The following is a 14,512-nucleotide window of genomic DNA, read 5'->3' as shown; positions in this document are numbered from 1 at the left end:
TCTCGTCACGTCTCTGTGGCGCAATTGGTCAGCGCGTTTGGCTGTTAACTGAAAGGTTGGTAGTTCGAGACCACCCAGGGACGAAGCTGTCACTATTTTCTCCCCGTCATTACTCATTAACGCTCTGATTTGTTTCGGGCCTCTGAAACCACAAGAAAATCCTCCCACCCCCACCCCCAAGTTGCAAACTCGGCTCCCACATCAAGCTTTGTTTATGGACATTCATTTCTGATATAACAAAGAAAATGAACGATCATGTACCCCCATCTAAATTAATACAGATCTATGAGGCTATTGGATTGAAACAAACCCATCAATTAGTCGCTCCACGGTAACTGAGACAGGAAAAAATAACAATATTCCAGCCCCGCACTCTCCAATCACCCGCTGCCAGCGGAAACATCTTCTTATTTTGCTGAATGTTATCTTCAGAAATGGTGAAGGGCGAATCTAATGTGGCTGCAAGATCCAGCATTCAGTTCACATTCAACAACAAACAGGAATGGGAGCGATGTAACTTTTCCACACAGTTGGGTGATAATGTTTCCCCGAGCATCGAATGGAGTAACTTACACATGTGAAACGAGCGGGGTAACCACAACGCTACAGGAACACTTCCCTGCCTGGATCCCAATGGAGCTGTCTCGAATGTTAAACGGTGACGTCATGCAGCAGCACTTTGGGTCTTTGTTTTGAAGAAATGGAATTCGGCTGTTCTCATTAGGAATGCTGGAGACAGACTGATCAATAATGTCCTCTTCAAATGGCACAGTTCAGTAGGAGGACCTTCCGCACATTTTATTTATACCAGCTTTTTACAAAGATCTTGCCAATTAATCCCAAATTCCTTCTCTCTTTCCATGGATCAGAATTTTCTCCCTTTCAACCATTGCCAAATTCCCCTTTGTAGAAGGAGTTTCTGCAGAATCCATGCAATTTGCCTTAATGAATAGTTCCCTCACCCAATGAAATTAAGATTTGGACTAGGGTTCCTTCTCCAGTTTTCGATACAAACATAAGTTATTCATGCAATTCCTTTCATGGTGAACTTACAAAAGATGTTTATTCTGATCAGACATGTCCTCAGTATTTCCTCAGCCATGATGACCATGAAACTATCATTGATTGCCATACAAACCCATGTGGTTCACCAGTCATTTAGGGAAGTCAATCGGTCGGCCTTATCTGGTCTGACCTGAACGTGACTCCAGACCCACAGTGATGTGGTTGATTCTCAACTGCCCTCTGAAACGCTTTAACAAGTTACACAGTTGAAGGGCAAGTCGGGATGGACAACAAATGCTGGCCAGCGATGCTCATGAAAGAATGAAGATTCATGATGAAGAGTGATACAAAGTGATTTTCTACCATCTCTCCCACTCCCTCATGTTCAATCATAGTATCAGTTGCATCTGTCTTTAGGATGACGCTAGTTTTTGGATCACACTGGTAGTATCTTTCAGTCAGTAAGTAACTGTGAATTTGCATTTGTAAACTCATTAATTTCTGTTGTTAACTAAAGAAACTGTTATTTTTTGTGCCTAGTCAGTTTCATCCCTCCTGATTTTGGGGGGGCTTTTTGAGGCTTGGCGAAGGGAAGATTTAATGTGGTGATGAGATACTATATTCAGTTAATATTCAACAACAAATATGAATTATGGAACTTTCCCTCACACTCAGATGTGTGAATCTCGATAATGTTTCTACCCATTTCCAGACAGGGGACCTTTTGCGTTACTTAGTAACCACTGCACTACAGAAACAATGGGCAGAACCACATGGACTGACTTAGAATATCAAACCGGCGTGCCGTCTTACTGCACTTCCGAACCATGTTTTGTGGAAGTACAATTCCGCTGAAAAACATAGCCATGTGGCAGAGAAATTGACCTGACATTAGAATCATAGAATGACACAACACATCAGCAGGTTATTCAACACTTCACACATGTGTGAACTATCTTATTGCAATTCGTCTGACTTATTGTCTCTTTCTCATAACCATGCCTTTTGGAGAAAATCAGTCAAAGCCTGGGGAAGTGCCAATGTCAAATGGCTGTGAGATAATGTATTGAGCTATTATTTAGCAACAAACGGGAATTGCGCAACTTCTCACAATTAAATGGCTCAATTTTGATAATGTTTCCGTCTGTTTTCGAACCGGTGACCTTGCATATGTGAAGTGAATGTGAAACCACTACTTGTTTCTCTAATCATTTATGGGATATGGGCATCGCTGGCGAGGCCACTACACTACAGAAACAATTTGTGAGAAAAAACCAAAGGGACTTGTATGGAATGTCAAACTGTGTAGACATGCTGCACTGCAAGATCCTGTTTTACAGGAATAGAATTGGAGTGGGACATTTTGGAATGCTGCAGAGAAATTGATCTAATTGTAAATTGACACAGCTCATTAGGAGGCCATTCGACCCATCGGGTGTGTTCTTTCTTCCACTTAGTTCCAATATCATTCTCTTCATTCATAACCCTGCAGTTTTATTTTCCATTTCAAATAATTGCCCAATCCCCTTTTGAAAACTGATTGAAGAAAACCAATGTTGAAAGAGGTGCAGGAGCTTCTGCAGTGTCCATGCACAGTGTGTGAAAACTAACAAAGTTTCCCTGACCCAATTACACGGAGAGTTGTGCTGGGGATTCATATATGGTCTTCGAAATAAAAAGAAATAGTTAGAATAAAGAGTACTCTTCATTCCATATCTACAAACTAATTCCTCTTGTTGCACAACCCGTTACAGAAAAGAGGGAAAGGTTTACTACAGCTACACGAAGCCCAGGTTGGATCACACCTGGAGGACCGTGTGTAGTTCTGGGAACGGCAGCTTTTCAAGGATCAATATTGTTTTGCAGCATTATCCAACCCATCGCCCACTTTTCCACAGAACTTGGTTTCATCACCTAAACCACAGGCTGCAGCGAGAGTTGAACTCGCGACCCCTAGTTTATGAAACCAGGGGTCTAACCACTGAGCTATGGAGCCAACTGCCAAATCGAACGCACGGAAAGTCGACCACATTCAGTGGACGAGGACCAGGATAACATTTCAGGTAGATGACATTTGATAGACCTGGAAATGTCTGAGAGGGAGAACAGGAAGTTAAAAGATGGGACATGAAAGTGGCAGAATTTGATGTGTGTCAGTTACTTTCAGTGATGAATTTCTGCCGCGTGTCGCCTTGTCAGTTTCACAGGAGCCGCAGGGATGAGGTTGGTGACATCTGGTTGAAATGAGGAATAATGAGAACTGGAGTCAGCAGGATTCAAACCGACAGGGGGAGACACCAGTGGATTTCAAATCCATCACCTTAAACATTGAGTTATGACCAACAGCTGCTCCGAGCTCAAAGGTGTTCTTATCAAATCAGAGATGGCGAAAAAGTAAGTCACTCGGCCCATCGCGCCTGTGCTGGATCTTTGGAAGAACAACTCACCCGATTCCACACACTCGAATTTCCCCCGCAGCCATTTATATTTGTATTGCCTCTCCCCGTTCTTCCTGTCAAAATAAAGGAGCATTAAACCAGAATCTCCTCTTGCTCACCTAAAGGAACTTCCTAAAGTGCCTGAAAGGGGGAATGTGACTGAAACTGTGGCAGCGCTGGGATTCGGACTAACTCCTCTTTTCACAAAAAAACAAGTATCAGTTGGAACTCGCTGGGTGACAGCAGAGGTGGCAATTTTTGTTATTTATTTTATTTTGTTTGCTACTGAAGGACCCAGTGACAGCCCGGAACTGCGTGACAATGAATGATGTTCCAGTTAACAGCAATCGCTGTTGTCATTGGCTGAGGAAGTCGTTTGTGTTCGATATAAACATGTAATTTTGTGGGGGAAACGTGTCTCTGGTGAGCGAGGACTGGAATGAGAATAAAAGGCACAGGTAGCACAGATCAGCCGGTTGTGAGGTTTGCAAACAGTTTCTCTGGTGCAGAGGTGATTAGGAATTGGCGCTTTCGCTGCTGCAGTTCTATATATACTTTTTGACATAAACATAATTGATTTATGCAATTGATTTCATAGCGAATTTAAAACAACACATTTTTTCTTATCAAGATACCCTCGTTATTTCTGTGCTGATATCTACAATCTGATTCAATGTGCTCTACAAACGGGACAGCTGGATTCAGGTTCCAGTCTCTGGCGGAGTGGGTCTGGATCCCGCGGCTGCCAAAGTTTCAGATGCTTCCCCCTTTCGGGCACTTTAGGAATTCTGTTTGGGTGGACAAGAGGCAACTCCAGTTTAATGCCGGGCGGGAGAGCGTGAGGGTGGGTGGGTGGCGGGGGAGGGGGTGGTGGTGTGTGCGGGGAGAGCGTGCGGATTGCGGTCCTTGATTTTGTTTGGAAGAACGGGGGGAGGCAATACAAATACAAATTGCTGTGGAGGAAAGGCGGGTCTGTGGAATTGGTTGAGTTGCTCTTCCAGAGAGCCAGTACAGACACAATTGGCCGAGTGACTTATTTTGTCACCATCTCTGATTTGATATGAGCGCGCTTGGACTATGGATGTGCTGTTAGTCGTGGACAAGTGTTCGAAGCGATGGTTTCAAGATCTATAGGGCCTTCCCAATGTAGGTTGCAATCCTGCTGACTATGGTTCTTATTATTCCCGATTTTTACCAGGTACCAACAGGATTAATTATCGGGTAAATAGAATAAAACAAAAACACCCGCGCTTTCTTATTTAAATTAATCTGTATGGATTCACGAAATCTGCAGTCACAAATGGAACAAACTGAGCCAGTTGGTGACATCCTTTCTTTCTGGGTGTTTGTCTCTCCTCAGGCCTCTGTCACTCTCGGTGTATATGTCTGTGTGTGTTCCTCTGTCTGTGTCAATGTGGTTCCGTTCCCCATTTTTGATAATCCATACTTCATTCACCTTAGTTGTGTGGCTTCATATTAAAATCGTAGAGAGAAAATAAAAATAAATTTAAAAGTTTGAAGAGGAATTTTTTTCTGTATTTTTTTGAGTGAAAACTGTTCAGCTACTAAGTGTCTATGTTACAAAGTGGAAGGTGTTTGAAATTTTCACCGAGCAACATTTAAACAGACATTCACCGGGTCCTTATGGTCGAGTGTTTAAGGAAATGGACGCTGGAGAGAGATAATTTGTAAATACAAATAGTCCAAACTCATATCCCTCGGACATTAGGAACTGTATTTCTTCTCGAAGTTGTTCCACGTGTGACATTTGCAGCTCTGATGTGAAACTTCAACTCTCACTCCACTGATTCGGGCGGAGCTGTTGTGTGTTTCGGTTTTCAATCAATAAGTAAATCAGGCCTGTTTTAAGAGTTTGTGCCAGATCAATAAATCTTCATTCTCTGACCAGGAAACGATCCTGGACCGCGGCAGCACAAGGGCCGAATCCTCACCTCTAAATCACGGGGACAGCTGTCTATAACTCTTGCAACGTGCTTTATCTGAGCCACATTTGCCATTTCTTCAGACAATTTCACCAGAGACAATTTTTTCCTACGGAATTTTGTGTTTAACTAGAACTCAAACGACATCTTCAGCTAATGACACCCATTCTTTTTAAGGGGTGAGGATTGGCACCAATAAACTGTCGTTCAACTGGTCTTATTCCAAATCCCGTGCCAGAAATAACAAGAAAACCCCCTGAAATTGCTCTGTGTCTTGACTTCAAAAGCGTCGGATAGAAGGTAAGAAAGTACTTTCCCTCATAGTGTGCAATAAAATGTCGGAATGATAGTGAAAGAAGCAACCGTGATGCTGGAAAAGGTAAAATTATAGACAGTTACAGCAAAGAAAGAGGCCATTCGGCCTGGCGCGCTGCTTTCAAAGGGCAGTTGTGATTGATTAGCCAGGAGTGATATTTGTGTCAGTGTAAACAGTCGGCAGTAAAATCTTTCACATTACCATGGCAGACATTCATCACAGAAAGCAACTGACACACATCAAGTTCTGCCGCTTTCATGTCGCATCCTTTAACTCCCTGTTCTCCCTCTCAGACATCTCCAGGCCGATCAAATATCATCCACGTGGAACGTTATCCTGTTCCCCTTTCCATTTATTATGGGGACTTAATGTACCAGGTACTAGTGTTCCCATCTATCTGCTGCCATTAACCTTCTAAATGGTAGTGGTCGTGGATTTGGAAGGTGCAGTCGAAGGAGCCTTGATGAGTTCCTGCAGTGCATCTTGTAGATGGTACACACTGCTGCTACTGTGCGTCGGTGGTGGAGGGAGTGAATGGTGAAGGTGAGAGGTGAGGTGTCAACAAGTGGGCTACTTTGTGCTGGATGGTGTCGAGCTGGAGCCAACAGTGTGTTGCTGGAGCCGCGCTCACCCAAGCAAGTGGAGACTCCTGAATTGAGCCTTGTAGGTGCTGGGCGAGTTTGGGGATTCAATAGGTGAATTACTCTCCGCAGCATTCTCCGTGCCCGTCTTACCAAAGAAATGGTTGGTAGGACATGAATTTCTAAACAAGAGCACACAACAGAATATACCACCAATGAATATTTGCGGTATTAGGCGATCTGTAGTCACAGTTTGAAAAAGAGAGAATAAAAACAAACGGAAACATTCTGGTGGAGATAAATCTTTTATATTTGTGGAATGATGCAGCGTGATTTCCTTTCACACACACACACAAAACAGGCGATGTCTCATCTGTAATACTGTTGGCTGTAATGAAAATGAATGTCAGTAGCTGCGTGGAACAAAGGGTCAATGGGAAACTTCTAGTTTTAGGCCAAAGTCAGAGGCCCATTTCGAGCTCGACGTCCACCTTATAGAGACATAGGCTAGTGCAATAACAACAGAGACAGAGCCTGGCGTGGTAATTAATGAGACAGGGCCTAGAGAAATTTAAGCAGAGACATTACTAGTGCAGTAATAATAGAAACAACATCTAATGTTACTGAAGCAAAGACGGGAATTAACCTAGACAAGGTTCAGTTTGATAGACACATGGCAGGTTCTACTGGAGACAGAGTCTTGTGAAATGCAAATAAAAACATGTTCTAGTTTTCTATAACCAGAGACAAGCTCTAGTGCAGTGCCAACTGGTGCATGGCTTATTGTAAGTTTAGCCAAGACCTGCTTCAGTGCAGTCATGACTGAGATAGTGCCAAGTGTATTGTGGCCCTAGTCCAGTGCATAAACAACTGTGGCTGATCCAATTACAGAAACAACTGAGAGATGACCTTCTCTAATATGATCAGAGACATGTCCTAGTGTAATAGAAACAGAAACGGCGTCTAATTTAATATGAACAGAGACACTGCCAAATGCAGTAGTAATTGAGACAGCGCCTGCTTCATGTGATGTGAACAATCACGGTTTCACTGCCACCCACTGGTCAAACTTTGCTACTGCAGGTGTTGTGAAAATGTCGATTCAATTTACTGTTTCTGAGATCAATGGTTAAAATCAGAAATAATGGAAAACGTAGTCGGCAGGATTTGAACCTGCGCGGGGTAACCCCAATGGATTTCAAATCCATCGCCTTAACCACTCGGCCACGACTACAGACCTGGACAGTGAAATATATATATTTCATATATGAAATCATAGGATAGTTACAGCAGAGAAAGAGGGTCTTCTTCCCGCCCTGTCACTGCCATAACCCAACCTTTTCCCCATAACCCTGCAAATTATACTGTCCCTCCTCGTTCTCCCTCCCAAACTGGGAATGAAAGAGTGAGAATGAGAGAGGAAGAGAAGTGATGGGTTTTGTAGATCCCAGGGAAAAGAGACTCCAGGAACAGTTCATTGTGACAGTTCACATAGCAACAAGAAAACAACATTCCCTGAGGAGGGCCAGGAGTGGGAGCGTGTTTAGTACAAACACAGAAGACTTGTTCAGCCAATAACAGCATCGAGTGTGTTAGACATTAACATGAAGTTAACAGTGAGGTGAAATAGTGGAATAGCTTCTTTACCCAGAGAGTGGTGGGAATGTGGAACCCGATGCCACAGGGAGTGGTCGAAGTGAATTGTACAGATAGATTTAAGTGGAAACTACGCAAGAATTTAAGGGAGAAGGGAATAGACAGTTATAATTGTAGATTTAAATGAAGGAAAACTGGAGGACGCTGAAGTGGATCATAAACCCCGGAGCGGACTAGTTGGACCAAATTCCCATTTCTGTTTCCTCCATCCTGTGAGAATAATACCAGATTCTGCCACCTCTCCACATGATTGAAATAGCTTATCCCTGACACAGTTCATGTGAATACTGCCCGTAATCTCTCCAAAGACTTGACATCTTTCCCAAAGTGTGAACATAATATTTCAGCTGAGGTTCAGTAAATGGTTTACAAAGATTCAGCACCATCAGTTTGCTTTTGAACTCCAAGCCTCCATTAATGAAGCCAAGGACCACATGAGCTATTTTAAAGAAAGCAGAGAGATCAACTTGTCCTGCTACCTTCGAAGATTTGTGTACATACAGTCCCACGTCACTCTATCCCTCTACTCAGTTTTCCACCAAACAACCATTCACAGCCCGTGTGTGTTTTTTCCTTCACCTCCTCGTTCCGAACGCTGTTCACAAGCCTTGCAGAATGGCTCGTCCACTCCAATTTTGACATTTCCTCACTTCAGACCCGCTTCACGAGGGATAACTTTGTCCTACAAAATGGTGCGCTTACTTGGAACAGGAAGGGCTTGTTCAATGGCAATTGTTCAGCCAATGAGGACAACCGTTTCTGGGAGCTGGAACATGAAATCGACAGTGAGGTGAAATAGTCCCACAAGCTGCTCCTGTGTAAATTTCAATTTTCAAAACCCACCAACCTCATCACTGTGGCTCCTGTGAAACTGACAAGGGAACACGCGGCAGAAATTCATCAGTGAAAGTAACAGAGACACATCAAATTCCAAACACTGTCATGTCACATCTGTTTCTGCTTCTGTCACTGCCTCTCCTCCTGCTCCCTCTGCCCGTCCAGCTCCCAGGCCAATTAGCTGCTTGATGCAGACACAGTCAGTTCATGAACCCAAGCTTTCCCTGGAAATCAGGGACAGGAAATGGAAGTTCCAAAGCTTCCACAAGGGAGGGGTGCACAGATGACAGAGTAAAGATAAAACAGGATCTCTCTTCCTGGCTCTCCCACATACTGATTACATGAAAAGGACACAAGGGCAATCCACTGTCTGTTTAAATGTTGCTCAGTGAAAATTTCAATCATCCTCCGCTGTGTAACATTCGGGCACTGAGTCAACAAGCAGTCTGCACTCAAAAATAAACACAAGAAGTGGCAATCATAACTTGCAACATTTAAATCTGTTGTTATTCCCTGTACCATTTACCACGAAGATACATTACAAAAGTGAAAAAATTTGCGATGGTAAAAATGTGTTCACCCCTCGGTGAACTGAAGCACACTGACACACTCAGAGGAAGACACACAGATATATGCACCGAGAATGACAGAGGCCTAAAGAGAGACAAACACCCATGGCACCAACAGTTTTTTTCCATTTCTGGCGATTTGGTGAATACTTTCAGATGAACGGAGATGAAAGAGCGCGCAAGTGAAGCGGGAAAAAACACGGGAGTATTTGGAAGCTTCTGATTTCATTTCACCAGCAATTAGCTGTCGAGACAGAGAAAAGGACAAACATGGAAACAGCGCAGTCGGCAGGATTCGAACCTGCGTGGGGAAACCACAATGGATTTCAAATCCATCGCCTTAACCACTCGGCCACGACTACTACAGAAGCATGAACGTTGTTGAGCTAAAATTGCTGAATGGTTCCAGTGGGAAAAGCTGGCACTTGGCCCCACCCACTTCCGGTCACCCTGCAATTTTTATCGCCTCTCCTCGTTCTTCCTACCAAAATAAAGCACCGCAGGCGTCAGCTGCCCCGAGCGCATCCCAATGGATTTTCGAAGAAGACAAACTAATTGAAATTTCGATCGCAGTGGGATTTGAACCCGCGGTCCATAAGACACTAAAACCCGCGTTTCATGAAACACTACAAACAAATTTAGAGGCCTTGGGCCGCTCGGACACGCACCTACACAGCAAACAGAACCACCGTAACCATTGCCTTGAGTGGTATCAGTGCTGAATTAGACCATAAGAAATAGGAGTAGGAATGGAACCATTTTGCCCCTGGAGCCCCTCATAATATCACAGAATGACAGCTAATGTTACACCACAGATAGAGCCCATTCAGCCCGGGTCATTGGAATATAGGATTTAGCATCAGGAGGAGGCCATTCGGCCCTTTGCGTCTGCTCCACCATTCAATAAGCTCATTGCTGATCAGGTTGTGGTCTCAACTCCACCTTTTTGTTTGCCCCAAACCCCCATAACCCCTTCTCAATCAAAAACCTGTCTAATTCTGCCTTGAATAAATTCAGTGACCCAGACTCCACTGCTTTCTGGGGAAAATAATTCCACAGGCTAACGGCCCTCGGCGTGAGAAAAAATCTCCTCATCTCCATCTGAAAAGGGAGATCTCTCACTCTTCTGGAAACTAACTCACCTGGTCCCACTCCCCCTCCTTTTCCCCGGAGACCTGCATTTTCTGTCCAATTCTCTTTTGAAATCCTCGATTGTATCTGCCTCCCCCGCACTCTCATGTCGTGCATTCCAGATCCAAACCACTCGCTGAGTAACAGAGAAAACCCTTTAAAGCTGTACACTTTATGTGATGTTGCCTGTCCTCATTCTTCCGACCAACGTGAATCACTTCACTCTCCCTTACAGTGAATTTCAGGTACGTTTTAAGAGTTTACACGAGGAATTCCTGTGCATTGAGACAGTTCACACAGAGGTAAGAAATAAGTTTTTCCCTGACTGGGAATTGAACCTGGGCTGCGAGCTATGAAAGCACCAAACCCTCTACACGAAACTCTTCGACTTCCAGTGAAGCCAATGGCAGTTTTTGTTCGGACATCAGCGGTTGTGACATTAACAAAGTGGGATGGAGAGAGACTCAGTTTGAGCGGTGACACTGCCGGAGGAATGGGGAGCTGGGGATCACCCATGAAAACAGCAAAGCTTTAAAAACGAGCCGGCGCCCGTGGGGCTCGAACCCACGACCCTGAGATTAAGAGTCTCATGCTCTACCGACTGAGCTAGCCGGGCACACACGGTGCTTGCTTCCTACGCAAAAATTCAGGGAGATCAATATTGTTTTCCACCTGGAGCCTCAGCTTGTTCTGAATTTCAAAGTGTCGAAGGTAATCGAGCGACAAAAGCCCCAAGGTTACAATACATTCCTCTCAATCATCAATAACATCATTCACATCTTCCACTTCTTAGCTGCACCTCCTTCCAAACATTGCAAACTCCACTTGCATCGTTCATCCTGATATTTTTCTCTTTGACATTTTAATATGAAGCTGCACTACTAATGTGAGTTAAGTTTGTGATGATGAATGTGTGTTCGCCCCTCGGGGAACTGAACCACATTAACACACACAGAGCAACGCACACAGACACTTACACCGAGAGTGACGGAAGCCAAAGGAGAGACAAACACACAGAAAGCAAGGTTGTCACCAACTTGGACAATTATTGTTCCATTTCAGGGGCAAAATGTATTGAATGTTTGTAGATGAACAGAAGTAAGAAACACCGTGGGTTTGGGTGGTTTTTTTTCCATTTAACAGCCAATTTATTCTGCAGACAGTTTATGTCAATCAGGAATGAGAAGAAGGGGAGTTGGCAGGATTGGAACCATGTAGAAAAACGCCTTAAGCACTCGGCCAGAACAACTGTGTAAAGGCTGCATGTTGTTTGTTTAAAATAATAGAATGAATACAGGGAGTCCCAGTGAAAGAAGGTCTTCCAGTCCGTGCCATTGCCTCATCTTTTCCCAGTCACCCTGGGATTTACACTGTCTCTCCTCATTCTTCCAACTGAAATACAACACGGCACAGCTCAGCTGCTCCTTTAGCGCACGGAGAATTTTTGGGAAGCGCCTCAAATAACCAACCACCAGAAAGTTTGGCAGCGGTGAGAGTGAAGCTCAAGTCAGCAGCGAGATCGAAACCTGAGCCCGCTCGGCCTCACTACCACATTCAGATTAGACACAAACATTGTCTTCACCAACATTGACACTGAATTAGAACATTAAAAAATTATCATCAGGAATTGGCCATTCGAGCATCTTCAGCTACTGAATAAGATCATGTGAAAACTTCAATCATCATCCACTTTGTAACATCCGTACGTCCAGTTACTGAACAGTCTCCACTCAAAGAAATATCCAGTTGCATCTTTTAAAACTGCTTTTTTTTCTCTCTGTACCATCTTAATATGAAGCTACAGGACTAACATGAATAAAAACGAGAGACTGAACCACATTGACACACACACAGAAATTCACAAATGTGCACGTTGTTAAGATTTGAAATTGTGAATATTTTTGCCATGTCCTTCAATAAGCAGAAAGTGGAGCTGTGATCAGCTTATAGCTCAGAAGATGTACAGCAAGTATGTATATAACAGGCTGATGCTCACAGTGCTTGTTGGGGCTCGGTGAGCTGCATCTGACGATTGAAACCATTTAAATGTCATTCAACGAATCCGGTTCCAAATTCTGTGCTAGAAATGACAAGGAAACTCGCTGAATTTGCTTATTGTCTTAATTTGAAAGCATCACATGGAAGACAAGAAAGTTCATCTTAACCGTGGTGTTAGGAAACATAACATGACAGAAAGTTACAACAAGGAAAGAGGCCATTCGGCCCTGTGTACTGCTTCCAAACAACAGTGTAATTGGTTGATCTGAATAATCAAAGATGTCAGTCATTTCGGAAGACTGGGCAAAAAGGAAAACGAAGCGGGGTCGCGCTGTTAATAAGGAGCGAGATCAGTACATCGGTGAGAGAGGGTCTTAGATTGAAGGGTCAAGATGTAGAATCAGTTTGGGTGGAGCTAAGAAACAGCAAACATTGGTGGAAGTTGTTTATAGGCCACCAAACTGTAGTGATAATGTTGGGCAAGGCATAAATCAGGAAATTAGACCTGCATATGACATGGGTAATAGAGGAATAATATACTGCCTCGCACCACCAGCTCTATAGTCAGTGCTTTGTAACCTATCACAGCCCTTCTCTTTTATTTTCACCCCCTCATTCCGAATCAGGATTTATTCCCGAGTTTTGCCCTTGTGACTTTTCCAGCTCTGATGTGAAAATTCCACTCTCACTCCAACAATTCTGGCAGAGGTAAACGGTGTTATTTTCAACCAGCAAATCAATCACATTGATTTGATCAGCTCGCCCAGGAGGAATAAGCTTCAACTCCCTAACCAGGAATCGAACGCAAGTTGTGCTGGTAAATTTGCGGCATTTTAACCACTAACACAGCATTTGGACACATATAGGTTGCTTATGGCATTTTTCCATTCCAGATATCTTACACCAGAAGCAAGTTTCTTTGGCCAAATGGCCTCTATCGTGTGAACACAAGTGACGTCTTCAGCCAATGAGAATGACCGTTGCTTTTAGCCGGAACGTGAAATCGATACTTTCCTCCTTTACAACAGTTCTTAAAGCCTCACCCTTTGACCCAACTTTTAGTCACCTGACCGAATATGAGGCTCGGTGTCACACTTGGTTATATAATGCTCCTGGGAAACGCCTTGTGACGTTTCATTAGGTAAAAAGAGCTTTAAAAATATAAGTTGTTGTTGTAGCCCATGGATAGAAAGAGATAAACTCCTCTTCCCTCTTTCATCCTGATATCTTTCGCTGTAATATTGAAATGTGAAGTTACACAACTAATGTGAATACAGTTTGTGTTCGGGGAACTGAACCACATTGACCCACACAGAGAAAAACACCGAGAGTGACAGAGGCCGAAGGAGGGACAAATGCCAGAATGAAGTCATGTCACCAAATTGGCTCAGTTTGTTTTTTCCATTTCCCACTGGAGATTTGCAGAAGGCTGACAAATGAATGGAAATGAGAGATCACGGATATGTTTGGAGCGCTTTTCCTCGATTCAAACGATAATTAATTCTGTCTGTGCCCGGTTAAAACCAGAAGTAATGAGAAACGTAGTCGGCAGGATTCGAACCTGCGCGGGGTAACCCCAATGGATTTCTAATCCATCGCCTTAACCACTCGGCCACGACTACAGCTGTTACACCTGCATCACTATTATTTGTATGAAATTATAAAAGTTACAGCAGAGAAAACGGTCTTTCTGCCGGTCCTGTCATTGCCATTACCTAACTTTTTCCCCAGAACCCTGCAATTTATACTGTATCTCCTCGTTCTCCCATCCAAACTGTGAATGAAAGAGTGAGAATGATCCAACCCGGCCAATTACCGCCCCATCAGTCTCCTCTCCGTCATCAGTAAAGTAATGGAAGGGGTCATCAACAGTGCTACAGGCGGCACTGACTGAGCAACAACTTGCTCACTGATGCCCAGTTTGGGTTCCACAAGGGCCACTCAGCTCCTGAACTTATTACAGCCTTGGTTCAGACATAGGCAAAAGAGCTGAACTCCCGAAATGCGGTGTAAGTGACTGTCCTTGACATCAAGGCAG

The 14,512-nt window shown here is 43.8% G+C and overlaps 2 protein-coding genes, 5 non-coding genes and 1 pseudogene across 7 annotated transcripts in view; 2 read left to right on the top strand and 6 right to left on the bottom strand.

Moving 5' to 3' along the window:
* LOC144698562 (uncharacterized) overlaps nucleotides 1–14,512 on the bottom strand; it is a 1,040,782-nt gene that overhangs the window by 824,373 nt on the left and 201,897 nt on the right. The window lies entirely within an intron of this gene.
* Nucleotides 1–14,512, bottom strand: part of LOC144698309 (uncharacterized) — a 77,194-nt gene that overhangs the window by 20,162 nt on the left and 42,520 nt on the right. The window lies entirely within an intron of this gene.
* Nucleotides 1–14,512, top strand: part of LOC144698310 (uncharacterized) — a 78,588-nt pseudogene that overhangs the window by 34,006 nt on the left and 30,070 nt on the right.
* trnan-guu (transfer RNA asparagine (anticodon GUU)) lies at nucleotides 10–83 on the top strand. The gene has a single exon. It is a non-coding gene; the product is annotated as a tRNA-Asn (tRNA).
* On the bottom strand, nucleotides 7,436–7,517 carry trnas-uga (transfer RNA serine (anticodon UGA)). Its single transcript has one exon. It is a non-coding gene; the product is annotated as a tRNA-Ser (tRNA).
* trnas-uga (transfer RNA serine (anticodon UGA)) lies at nucleotides 9,626–9,707 on the bottom strand. The gene has a single exon. It is a non-coding gene; the product is annotated as a tRNA-Ser (tRNA).
* trnak-cuu (transfer RNA lysine (anticodon CUU)) lies at nucleotides 11,020–11,088 on the bottom strand. The gene has a single exon. It is a non-coding gene; the product is annotated as a tRNA-Lys (tRNA).
* On the bottom strand, nucleotides 14,015–14,096 carry trnas-aga (transfer RNA serine (anticodon AGA)). The gene has a single exon. It is a non-coding gene; the product is annotated as a tRNA-Ser (tRNA).

The sequence above is a fragment of the Cetorhinus maximus genome, chromosome 23 (genome assembly GCF_964194155.1).
Source record: "Cetorhinus maximus chromosome 23, sCetMax3.hap1.1, whole genome shotgun sequence".
Lineage (NCBI taxonomy): Eukaryota > Metazoa > Chordata > Chondrichthyes > Lamniformes > Cetorhinidae > Cetorhinus > Cetorhinus maximus.
Note: the sequence above shows the minus strand (reverse complement) of the source record. Positions and strands in the feature narration are given on the sequence as shown.